This window comes from Bufo gargarizans, chromosome 1 (genome assembly GCF_014858855.1).
Source record: "Bufo gargarizans isolate SCDJY-AF-19 chromosome 1, ASM1485885v1, whole genome shotgun sequence".
In the NCBI taxonomy this organism is placed as follows: Eukaryota; Metazoa; Chordata; class Amphibia; order Anura; family Bufonidae; genus Bufo; species Bufo gargarizans.
In genome coordinates, this window is record NC_058080.1 from 541,329,877 (window position 1) to 541,343,329 (window position 13,453).

The 13,453-nt window shown below is 44.7% G+C and overlaps 1 protein-coding gene across 1 annotated transcript in view; it reads left to right on the forward strand.

Moving 5' to 3' along the window:
- The window catches only part of LOC122934357 (derlin-2-like), a 49,417-nt gene that overhangs the window by 28,150 nt on the left and 7,814 nt on the right, over positions 1-13,453 (forward strand). The gene's annotated exons all lie outside the window — the stretch shown is intronic.

A 13,453-nucleotide genomic window follows, 5' to 3' on the forward strand; every position in this document is an offset into this window, starting at 1 on the left:
TGCACAAAACTCTACCCACCTGGTCACTGTGTGTCTCGCTGAAATATTGCACATGTGCAGAGCAGTTAAGTTTTGTGTAGATCGTGACGTTGCAGGGAAGGGGGCGAACATGAAGGCGCAAAGGGCAGCAATGGGAAGTTGAGTAGAGATGGGCTTGGGCACTTACAACCATTAATCACGCCCTGTCGTTGAAGATGAATTAGCATATCAAACTTGATTTTCTGCAGAAAGGAAACAGCGATATTCCTAACAAAGGTATAATTGCCATGATGGTAAAGTGAACTAGAAGGTATGGCAATTTGTTATACACTGGGAAGTGGGGAGAGATTTCCTTTAAAGCTTCTCATTGACCGTCACCTACAACATGTAGGGCACGTTCAGTAGCATTACCTTTTCTTTATGGTCAGATAATGTGACATTTATTCTTCCAGTGAAACAGAACGGCACATATTTGTCCTGAGACAATGCAAGAGAAAACAGGACAAACTTTGTCTCTGTGCCATCTTCAGCTGAAGGCTCTCTGCGGGTTGGACGTTGACCTGTTCCTCTTCTTTGCATAGTGTTCATACTATGGAGGGAAGTTTGTGCTGTTGCAGCCAGTGACCTGTCTGATCTGTCGCCTGGGAATGAAATACCTCTGCTTGGCATAACCGTGTAAAACTTGGTGTGCCAAATGCTCCATAGCAGGAAGCTATCTCTCCATGTGTTCTTCACTCTATATACCATAACAGTGGTGTGCAATAGAAAAAGAGAGGGACTCATCACAGACAAGATTGTAGCAAACATGTCAGTTTGTAGGTAGATAGGGTAACACACTCACCTAGAGTTGTTGTGCAGGAAGACACAACTATCAGGGTATGTATTGTATATCCTTTGGACTGTGGAAAAAGATCCTAGACCTGTGATGGCTAACCTCCGGCACTCCAGCTGTGGTAAAACTACGACCATGAAGATGCACACTTGCTTCGCTGTTCTAACAACTACATCGAAATGAACAGAGCATGCTGGGAGTCGTAGTTTTACCACAGCTGGAGTGCCGGAGGTTAGCCATACCCCTAGACAATCCACTTCTATTGGGACCGGAGTCCAGTTAAAAAAATGTCCTTAAGGAAAGAAGCAGACCTTTTTATTGACTCTGTCCTCACGGACCGGTCTATGGATGTTTCTTTTTTTAATAACACTTTAAAAGATAAACCATTGTGTTTTTTAAGATTGAACTGATTTCTCTCTTCAGATTTTTTTTTTTTTTACAAAATCAGAGATGGTTAACCCCTTAATGACCAGCCTGTTTTGGGCCTTACCGACCAAGCGTTTTTCTTCCTTTTTTCACCGTCGTGTTCCAAGAACTATAACTTCTTTATTTTTCCATCTATATAACTTTATGAGGGCTTGTTTTTTGTGGGACAAGTTGTAGTTTTTAATGGTGCCATTTTGTTGTACACATAACTTTCTGATTAATTTTTATTAACTCTTCCTCAGAGGGAGATGGAAATACAGCAATACTGACACTGCGTTTTTACGTTATAAATTTTACGATGTTCATTTTTCGGTATAACTAACATAATATCTTTATTCTTTGGGTCAGTACGATTACAGTGATCCCAAATACATATAGTCTTTTTTACATTTTACTACTTTCCAGTTCATCCCTCATGACAGCACAACAGGAGGATGCTGCCCTTTGGCCTTCTTAGGACAGGAAACAGAGAGGTTAAAAAGGTCCCTCCCACCTCCACTCACCAGTGTTCTTCCTGTCCTGTTCCTGGAAGGACTCAGAGAGGTTCCCTGCTCTAGAGTTGAAGAGATTCTACAAGAACTTTTAGGGCCTAAGACTGGCACTAGGATTGGGAGGTGTCGGTCCTCCCCTTCCAGGTCTCAAATAGCCTTGCTAAAACCTCTCGGGCTAGAGGTCCCTTAGCAGCCCGAAACCCACCTGGCGGTGCATGGCTTACTGCCTGACTCTGTGGAGTCCGAATTTATAGATGGGTTCTCTGATGGCCCTCTTATGCGGAGGTCCCCTGTCTTGCTCCTAACCCTGATGAAGTGAGTAATGCAGCTGGTGGTTACCTCATTATGGATGGCTATGGGTTTATGGAGCTTAGATCCGCTGTTCCTTAACCCTGCCTGTGCATGTGGAATTCAATAGGATCTTGCGTCAGTGTGCCTGAAAAAATCAGCAGCTGGAATGGGGCCTTTTCTCCTCTCCTTACCATTGCTCTGTATGCAGGTGTTGGCAGAAGCTGTGTGACAATATTGGTGCTTGCTTTGGCGGCACATACGCCAAGATTGGTAAGTAAACCAGGCAAACTACTCGTCAGGTAAATAAATCAGACGTGTTTAACCAGCTGGATTGCCTCTACAGTTCTAATTGCTTTAATTAAGAACCCGTGTGTGGATCTAAATGGGAGCTCAAACAATAGTAGCATCACCTGTTTAAGGACTGAATGTGGAGTTAAAATTTTCAGGCTGCATTAAATTGCCAAGGTCGCAGACTTAAATCTTTTCATGTCTAGCAACCTGGCTTAGTTTGTCTGACTTGTTTCCTTTATCTAGGAAAAATTATACTGTGCCTGGGTCCGGCGTGCCGCCTCACGGCTTTTGTGCCCAGTGTGCCGCCTCGCGGCTTCTGTGCCCAGCGTGCCGCTTCATGGCTTCTGTGCCCGGGGTGTCGCCTCAGGGCTTCTGTGCCCGGCTTGTTGCTTCCGTGTCTGTGGCCTGCTGCCTCTGTGCTGTGCCTGCTGCCATCTGCCTCCGTACATGGCTGCCACTTGCCTCTGTGCATGGCCTGCTGCCACTTGCCTCAGTGCATGGCCTGCTTTCACTTGACTCTGTGAATGGCCTGCTGCCACTTGCCTCTGTGCGTGGCCTGCTGCCACCTGCCTCTGTCATTAAGTTTTTTCGGTGGCAACTAAGAATAAATTAGCAATTCTGTCTTTTTTATGGCGTTCACCATAGGGGATAATTTACATGATACTTATGTAGTCCGGGTTGTTACGGATGCGGCAATACCAAACATATGAGGAAGATTTATTTTTTTGCATTTTTTTTTATTGAAAAATGTATTTCCAATGGAAAAAAGTGTACTTTTTTATGGGATTTTTTTTATTGAATAGTGCACACATACTGCTCCACCATGTTGCACGTCCCCGTGATGTCCACGATCCAATTGGATATCTGCTCTATCAACTTTCGATGTTCTTTTCTGCGCCAACCATGTTGATCACGGTTAGCAGCGAATCAGGGTTCCATGCCTCTGTCATTAAGTTTTTTCGGTGGCAACTAAGAATAAATTATCAATTCTGTCTTTTTTATGGCGTTCACCATAGGGGATAATTTACATGATACTTATGTAGTCCGGGTCGTTACGGATGCGGCAATACCAAACATATGAGGAAGATTTATTTTTTTGCAATTTTTTTTATTGAAAAGTGTATTTCCAATGGAAAAAAGTGTACTTTTTTATGGGATTTTTTTTATTGAATAGTGCACACATATTACTCCACCATGTTGCACGTCCCCGTGATGTCCACGATCCAATTGGATATCTGCTCTATCAACTTTCGATGTTCTTTTCTGCGCCAACCATGTTGATTACGGTTAGCAGCGAATCAGGGTTCCATGCCTCTGTCATTAAGTTTTTTCTGTGGCAACTAAGAATAAATTAGCAATTCTGTCTTTTTTATGGCGTTCACCATAGGGGATAATTTACATGATACTTATGTAGTCCGGGTCGTTACGGATGCGGCAATACCAAACATATGAGGAAGATTTATTTTTTTGCAATTTTTTTTATTGAAAAGTGTATTTCCAATGGAAAAAAGTGTACTTTTTTATGGGATTTTTTTTATTGAATAGTGCACACATATTACTCCACCATGTTGCACGTCCCCGTGATGTCCACGATCCAATTGGATATCTGCTCTATCAACTTTCGATGTTCTTTTCTGCGCCAACCATGTTGATTACGGTTAGCAGCGAATCAGGGTTCCATGCCTCTGTCATTAAGTTTTTTCTGTGGCAACTAAGAATAAATTAGCAATTCTGTCTTTTTTATGGCATTCACCATAGAGGATAATTTACATGATACTTATGTAGTCCGGGTCGTTACGGATGCGGCAATACCAAACATATGAGGAAGATTTATTTTTTTGCAATTTTTTTTATTGAAAAATGTATTTCCAATGGAAAAAAGTGTACTTTTTTATGAGATTTTTTTTATTGAATAGTGCACACATACTGCTCCACCATGTTGCACGTCCCCGTGATGTCCACGATCCAATTGGATATCTGCTCTATCAACTTTCGATGTTCTTTTCTGCGCCAACCATGTTGATCACGGTTAGCAGCGAATCAGGGTTCCATGCCTCTGTCATTAAGTTTTTTCTGTGGCAACTAAGAATAAATTAGCAATTCTGTCTTTTTTATGGCATTCACCATAGGGGATAATTTACATGATACTTATGTAGTCCGGGTCGTTACGGATGCGGCAATACCAAACATATGAGGAAGATTTATTTTTTTGCAATTTTTTTTTATTGAAAAGTGTATTTCCAATGGAAAAAAGTGTACTTTTTTATGGGATTTTTTTTATTGAATAGTGCACACATACTGTTCCACCATGTTGCACGTCCCCGTGATGTCCACGATCCAATTGGATATCTGCTCTATCAACTTTCGATGTTCTTTTCTGCGCCAACCATGTTGATCGCGGTTAGCAGCGAATCAGGGTTCCATGCCGGAGAGGGAGCGTGAGAAAGGCATACCACATCCAAGGGAGGTTAATTGTTTGAAATGAAATATGATCGAGCGGAAAAGTGTGACAAATTATGGAAGCGCAAATGTGGGACAAGTTGTTAAAGTTTAAAGGATTACTGTCATATTTATTTATTTTTGCTAAAGTGTAGGGCAAGTGATAGGTAAGAATTTTGCAATAGACTTTATTTAGCCAAAACGTTTATTTTTGGTAGAAAACTGGGCCTGAAATGGCCCTTAGCAGCACTCTTCAAATGTGCGTTGCTAAGGGCCAACCGTCTCCTATTAGCAAAGGGGAGACGGGCCGTGCAGACGCTATGCTTCAGCCTCCTGTGCTTCCCTGGGAGACAGAATGCTCAGCACAGGAGTCTTAGGAGTTAAAATTACATTTATATTCCCCCTTTCTATGCAATCTAATGCTCCGTTACATTCACTGACCTGCGATCCCTGTGATAATAATTCATGAAGCAGCAACCGGCTCACTGCGCACAGTGATTTTACTTCCCGCGGCTGCTTCATGAATTATTATCACAGGGATCGCAGGTCAGTGAATGTAACGGAGCATTTGATTGCATAGAAAGGTTGAATATAAATGTAATTTTAACTCCTAAGACTCCTGTGCCCAGCCTCCCAGGGAAGCACGGGAGGCTAAAGCATAGCGTCTGCACAGCCCGTCTCCCCTTTGCTATCAGGAGACGGATGGCTCTTAGCAACGCACATTTGAAGAGTGCTGCTAAGGGCCATTTCAGCCCCAGTTTTCTACCAAAAATAAACGTTTTGGCTAAATAAAGTCTATTGCAAAATTGTTACCTATCACTTGCCCTACACTTTAGCAAAAAATAATAATAAATATGACAGTTATCTTTTAAGCATTAAATGTAAGGAGGAGGCGCGCGTCAATTAACCCCTTAAGGACATAGGACGTACCGGTATGCCCTATTTCCCGAGTCCTTAAGGACCGAGGACGTACCGGTACGTCCTGACTTAAAAATGTAATTCCGGCGCCGCGGGGGTTAATCGGAACGGGATTTCGGCTGAAATCATTCAGCCGGCATCCCGTAACAACGCAGGGAGGGGTCATTGGACCCCCCCGTATCGGCGATCGCAGAAAACCGCAGGTCAATTCAGACCTGCGGTTTTCTGCGTTTCCGGTCCATTCGGGTGTCCTGTGACCCGATGAACCGGAAAAAGACTGCGATCGGTGGCGTAATTTTACACCACCAATCGCAGTCCGAGGATTTGAGGAGGCGGTGCTGGCCCTGGTGCTGAACACTGCTGTCCAGGGTGCTGATTGGTGCAGGGGAGAGAGGCGCGAGATTCAAACTTCCTGCGCTCCTCTCTCCCCTCCTCTTCCTGTTCTGCACGAGCACCCGGCAGCATCGTCCAGCACCAGCTCCTGTGTCCCCCTAATCGCCATCCATCACCCTCCTGCACCCATCGCCACCCAGGTAGGTTAGGGTCAGTGAGGGAGAGGCACCGTTAGGCAGGGAAAGAAGGGAAAAGTAAGTTAGGGAAAAAAAAAAAAAAAAAAGCACTTTTATTCCAAACTTCCATCTATCCATCTAACCCTAACCCCGACCCCCCCTGCCACTTGCCCCCCCCCCCCCCCACCAGCTCCCCAGATCCTGTGGCCCACCCTAGTACGAGCCGCCCTGGGGTTCGTACTGGTTTCCCGGCCCACCAAATAAGTCCACCGGAGCCCCCTGCCGATGAACTTAGCTGGTGTCCCCCAGTGGACTTTGAGCCTGAGATTCCGGATTTCGCTGGCAATCCTGGAATCCAGATTCCCACAGTGGGGTTTACTGAAATAGACTTTTTTAGTTTTTTTTTCAGTAACCCACTGGTGAATTTGATGGTGGAGCAGACGAATCTGTACGCCCAACAGTTCGTCGCTCAAAACCCAGGCTCAGTTTTGGCTAGACCCGGTGGCTGGACGCCGGTCAGTGCAGCCGAAATGAGGACATTTTGGGGCCTCGTGCTGCATATGGGTCTAGTCCAAAAACCCAGTGTCAAGCAATACTGGAGTGGGGACGTCCTGTACCAGACCCCACTGTACAGTATGGTCATGACACGTCACCGGTTTGAGGCCATCCGGAAATGTCTGCATTATTCCGATAATGCAGCATGTCCACCCCGAGGTGATCCTGCCTATGACCGGCTGTATAAGATACGGCCGGTCATCGATCACTTTGGGGCCACATTTCAGCAGGCCTACGTACCTGGAAGGGAGGTCGCGGTTGATGAGTCTCTCGTTGCGTTCAAGGGGAGACTCAGTTTCCGCCAATACATTCCCACAAAGCGGGCGAGGTATGGCGTGAAGCTATACAAAATTTGTGAGAGTACCTCAGGGTACACTTACAAATTTCGTGTGTACGAGGGGCGAGATTCCCGTATTCAACCCCCAGAATGTCCCCCCACTCTGGGTGTTAGCGGGAAACTCGTGTGGGACCTTATGTACCCACTGCTGGATAGTGGTTACCACTTGTACGTGGATAACTTTTATACCAGCATTCCCTTGTTCAGGTCCCTTGCCGCCAGATCCACGTTCGCTTGTGGGACCGTGCGGAAAAATCAACGCGGCCTCCCTGCCTACCCCCTCCAGGTACCTATCCCCAGGGGTGAGACCCGTGCACTTACCAGTGGAAACCTGTTGCTGGTCAGGTATAAGGACAAGAGGGATGTCCTTATGCTGTCCACAATCCACGGTAACAGCACCACCCCAGTCCCTGTGCGAGGTACCGCGGCAACGGTCCTCAAGCCCGATTGTATCGTCGACTACAATCGGTATATGGGAGGAGTTGATCTCTCTGATCAAGTCCTCACACCATATAACGCCATGCACAAAACCCGGGCATGGTACAAAAAAGTTGCGGTCTACTTGGTGCAGGTTGCCATGTACAACTCTTTTGTACTATCCCGAAGCGCTGGCAGCACAGGGACATTCCTCCAATTCTATGAGGCAGTCCTCAAGGACCTGATCTTTTCGGACCGGGAAAGAGCAGGCCGGAGTACCTCGGGAACTGGAGGCGCCCGGATCGTCCCTGGCCAACACTTTCCAGGTGTGGTCCCCCATACTGGAAAGAAGGGACGAACCCAAAAAAAGTGCAGAGTGTGTCACAAGAGGGGGATACGGAAGGACACCACCACTCAATGTGACACGTGCCCCGATCATCCGGGCCTCTGCATTATCGATTGCTTCAGGGAGTATCACACTTCCATGGAGTACTAAATTTTTATAATCCCCAACAGTTCACTAGAGAACATAAAACACTATGGCTCTCAGACTTTGGAGACACGAAAACAATTTTTCTTTCCCCAAAAAATATTAGTTTTAGTGCAGGCATCCTCAAACTGCGGCCCTCCAGATGTTGTAAAACCATAACTCCCAGCATGCCCAGACAACCTACAGCCATCATCAGGGCATGGTGGGAATTGTAGTTTTACAACATCTGGAGGGCCGCAGTTTTAGGATGCCTGCTTAGTGTCTCCAAAGTCTGAGAGCCATACATATTGGGCATCGTCGCGTGCGTAAAAGTCGTCGCTATAAAAATAACTTTTTACCAAACGCCTCGGATGAACGGTGTTAAAAATATAAAATAAAAACGGTGCCAAAACACCTATTTTTGGGCAAAATTTAAATTTAAATCCATTTTGCCGGTAATAAAGCAAGGGTTAACAGCCAAACAAAACTAAACATTTATTGCCCCAATTCTGTAGTTTGCAGAAACACCCCATATGTGGTCGTAAATGGCTATATAGCCGCACGGCAGGGCATAGAACGAAGGGAACTCCATACGGTTTCTGGAAGGCAGATTTTGATGGACAGTTTTTTTTTTTACACCATGTCCCATTAGAAGCCCCCCCTGATGTAGCCTAGACTAGAAACTCCAAAAAAGTGACCCCATCTAAGAAACTACACCCCTCAAGGTATTCAAAAGTTACTTTACAAACTATGTTAACCCTTTAGGTGTTCCACAAAACTAAATAGCGAATGTAGAAACAATTTTAGAATTTAATTTTTTTGTTACATTGCCTCAAAAAAGAGTAATATAGAGCAACCAAAAATCAAATTTACCCCAAAAATAGTCCCAAAACAACAACCACCTTATCCCGTAGTTTCCTAGATGGGGTCACTTTTATGGAGTTTCTACTCTAGGGGGGCATCAGGGGGCTTGAAAGGGTACATGGTGTAAATAAACCAGTCCAGCAAAATCTGCCTTCCAAAAACCATATGACGTTCCCCTTCTTCTATGTCCTGCCGTTTAGCCAAAAAGTAGTTTACCACCACATATGGGGTGTTTCTGCAAACTACAGAATCAGGGCAACCCATTTTGAGTGTTGTTTGGCAGTTAACCCTTGTTTTACTCCTGGAAAAAATGTATTATATTGGAAAATTTTCCAAAAAATAGAAATTTCAAAATTGTTTCTCCATCTGCCATTAACTCTTGTGGAACACCTAAAGGGTTAACAAAGTTTGTAAACCCAGTTTTGAATACCTTGAGGGGTGTACTTTCTTAGATGGAGTCACTTTTTTGAAATTTCTATTCTAGGGGTGCAACAGGGGGCTTCAAATGGGACATGGTATAAACAAAACCAGTCCTGCAAAATCTGCCTTCCAAAACCAATATGGTGTTCCCCTCCTTCTATGTGCTCCTGTTCGGCCAAACAGTAGTTTACGACCACATATGGGGTGTTTTTGCAAACTACAGAATCAGGGCAACCCATTTTGAGTGTTGTTTGGCAGTTAACCCTTGTTTTACTCCTGGAAAAAACTGATTATATTGGAAAATTTTCCAAAAAATAGAAATTTCTAAATTGTTTCTCCATCTGCCATTAACTCTTGTGGAACACCTAAAGGGTTAACAAAGTTTGTAAACCCAGTTTTGAATACCTTGAGGGGTGTACTTTCTTAGATGGAGTCACTTTTTTGAAATTTCTATTCTAGGGGTGCAACAGGGGGCTTCAAATGGGACATGGTATAAACAAAACCAGTCCTGCAAAATCTGCCTTCCAAAACCCATATGGTGTTCCCCTCCTTCTATGTGCTCCCGTTCGGCCAAACAGTAGTTTACAACCACATATGGGGTGTTTCTGCAAACTACAGAATCAGGGCAACCCATTTTGAGTGTTGTTTGGCAGTTAACCCTTGTTTTACTCCTGGAAAAAATTGATTATATTGGAAAATTTTCCCAAAAATAGAAATTTCTAAATTGTTTCTCCATCTGCCATTAACTCTTGTGGAAGACCTAAAGGGTTAATAAAGTTTGAAAAAACAGTTTTGAATACCTTGAGGGGTGTAGTTTCTAGAATGGGGTCATTTTTGGGAGGTTTCTATTATCTAAGCCTCACAATATTACTTCAAACCTGAACTGGTCCATAAAAAGTTAGATTTTGAAGATTTCTCAAAAATTTCAAAATTTGCTTCTAAACTTCTAAGCCTTGTAACATCCCCAAAAAATAAAATATCATTCCCAAAATGCTACAAACATGAAGTAGACATATGGGGAATGTAAAGTCATCACAATTTTTGGGGGTATTACTATGTATTACAGAAGTAGAGAAACTGAAACTTTGAAATTTGCTAATTTTTCAAAAAGTTTGGTAAAAAATGTATTTTTTTATGCAAAAAAATTAACTTTTTTGACCCAATTTTAGCAGTGTCATGAAGTACAATATGTGACGAAAAAACAATCTCAGAACGGCCTGGGTAAGTCGAAGCGTTTTAAAGTTATGAGCACTTAAAGTGACACTGGTCAGATTTGCAAAAAATGGCCTGGTCCTTAAGGTGAAAATGAGCCTGGTCCTTAAGGGGTTAAAGAAGAATTTTTTAAATTTAATTCCCTGTCATCTATGCAGAGCAGGGGTTTGTATATGGCAAAATTAGTAAAATGTCACTTGACAATGTAACAGACGATTTTTTGAAATTTATGTCCCTGTCACCTATGCAGAGCAGGGGTTTAATCACGGTAAAAATGGTCAAATGTCACCCATGAATGTAACAGACAAATAAGTGACATGTTTTTACCTGTCTACTAGGTATAGCAGGGGTATATCAGAGCCAAAAATTGGTGAATTTCACCCGAAAATGTAACAAATTAGTGTTTTTTTTTAACTGTCTAATAGGTACAGCAGGGGTATATCACAGCCAAAAATTCTTGAATTTCACCCGAATGTTTTCCAGACAAATTAGTGAATTTTTTTACCTGTCTACTAGGTATAGCAGTGGTATATCACAGCCAAAAATTGCTGAATTTCACCCGAATATGTAACAGACAAATTAGTGAAATGTTACCTGTCTACTAGGTAAAGCAGGGGTATATTACACCCAAAAATTGGTGAATTTCACCCGAAAATGTAACAGACAAAATAGTTAAATGTTACCTGTCTACTAGGTACAGCCGAGGTATATCACACCCAAAAATTGGTGAATTTCACCCGAATATGTAACAGACAAATTAGAGTAATGTTACCTGTCTACTAGGTATAGCAGTGGTATATCACGCCCAAAAACTGGTGAATTTCACCAGAAAATGTAACAGACAAATTAGTGAAATGTTTTTACCTGTCTACTAGGTATAGCAGTGGTGAATTTCACCCAAAAATGTAACTGACAAATTTGTGAAATGACATAAAACAAAATAAAATACGTACAAATAAAAAAAAAAAAATCTTGATTTATGAAGTGGAGGTCCATATGGAGTAGGAGTTTGAGGGGGCGGTGGACGTAGCGGTGTAGGTGGAAGCGGCAGTGGAGGAGGACGAGGTAGCCAACACTGGATTTTGGTTTTAATATTTTTTATTTTTTTTAAATTAGGGTACACCCCAAAAGAGTGGGAAATATCGAAAATACAACAATGATCAATAGCGCTGTTGTATAACAACGGCTGGGTAAGGCCGGTATACATGTCTATTCTGCACTAGGTACGGACCAGTCCTGTGGTATCCATGCCTGGTTCATTTAAATGAACAGGAGCTTGTCCACATTGGCTGTGGACAGGCGGCTGCGCTTGTCTGTGATAACGCCCCCTGCCGTGCTAAACACACGTTCAGATAATACACTGGCTGCAGGGCAGGCCAGCACCTCCAAGGCATAAAGGGCAAGCTCAGGCCATGTGCCCAATTTGGAGACCCAGAAGTTGAATGGGGCAGACCCATCAGTCAGTACGTGTAGGCGTGTGCACACATACTGCTCCACCATGTTGCTGAAATGCTGCCTCTTGCTAAGACGTTGCATATCAGCTGGTGGTTCTGGTTGTTGTGGCATGCTGACAAAGCTTTTCCACATTTCGGCCATGCTAACTAACCCTGCCTTCTGAGGTGCTGGTGGTGCCCCAGCTGCGTTGGCAACCTCTTTCTTCGCCTTGTGCTTCCACTGTGCCCCTGCTGTCAGGTGGGAATGCCACCAGCAGTGCATCTACCAGCGTGCGCTTGTACTCGCGCATCTGACGATCACGCTCCAGTGACGGAATTAAGGACGGTACTTTGTCCTTGTAAAAGGCATCCAGCAGCTTGGCCACCCAGTAATCAGCACAAGTTAGAATGTGGTCAACTCGGCGGTCGTTGCGGAGACACTGCAGCATGTAATCGCAGGCTGCCCAGAGGCAACGAAAAACTGTCCTCTGTGGGAGGTGTATCGTCTGTGTCCTCTGTATTCCCCCAGCCACGCACCAGTGATGGCCATGAGCTGGTTTGGGTGCCACCCTGCTGCGGTTCCTCCTCCTCCATCTCCTCCTCTTCATCCTCCACCTCATCATCCTCCAGAACTGTGCCCTGGCTGGACAATTGTGTACCTGGCGTTTGTGGGTGCAGGAACCCACCCTCGGAGCCACTTGTGAATGACTGGCCGGAAACCCTATGAAACGATCCCTCTTCCTCCTCCTGTGCCACATCCTCTTCCATCATCGCCAGAAGCGTTTTTTCCAGGAGGTATAGAAGTGGGATAGTAACGCTGAGAACGGCTTTATCGGCACTGGCCATGTTGGTGGAGTACTCGAAACAGCGCAAAAAGGAACACAGGTCTTGCATGGAGGCCCAGTCATTGGTGGTGAAGTGATGCTGTTCCGCAGAGCGACTCACCCGTGCGTGCTGCAGCTGAAACTCCACTATCGCCTGCTGCTGCTCGCACAGTCTGGCCAGCATGTGCAAGGTGGAGTTCCACCTTGTGGGCACGTCACATATGAGGCGGTGAGCTGCAAGGCCGAAGTTACGCTGCAGCGCTGACAGGCAAGCAACAGGGTGAGAACGCCGAAAGCACGCACAGACGGCCCGCACTTTATGCAGCAGCTCTGACATATCGGGGTAATTTTTCAGGAACCTCTGCTCCACCAAATTCAGCACATGCGCCAGGCAAGGGATGTGCGTCAAACTGGCTAGTCCCAGAGCTGCTACGATTTCGCCCATTATCGCACACCAGGCCTGGCTTGAGGCTCACTGGCACTAACCACTTATCGGTCTGTTGTTCAAGGCCCATCCACAGCTCCTGCGCAGTGTGGGGTTTGTCCCCCAAACAGATACGTTTTAAAACTGCCTGCTGTCGTTTACCCCTGGCTGTGCTGAAGTTGGTGGTGAAGGTGTTATGCTGACCGGATGAGGAGCAGGTAGAGGATGAGGAAGCAGAGGAGGAGGAGGAAGCAACAGGAGGCAAACTGAAGCGACCTGCAATCCTCGGTAGTGGAAGGACATGTGCCAAACTGCTATCCGC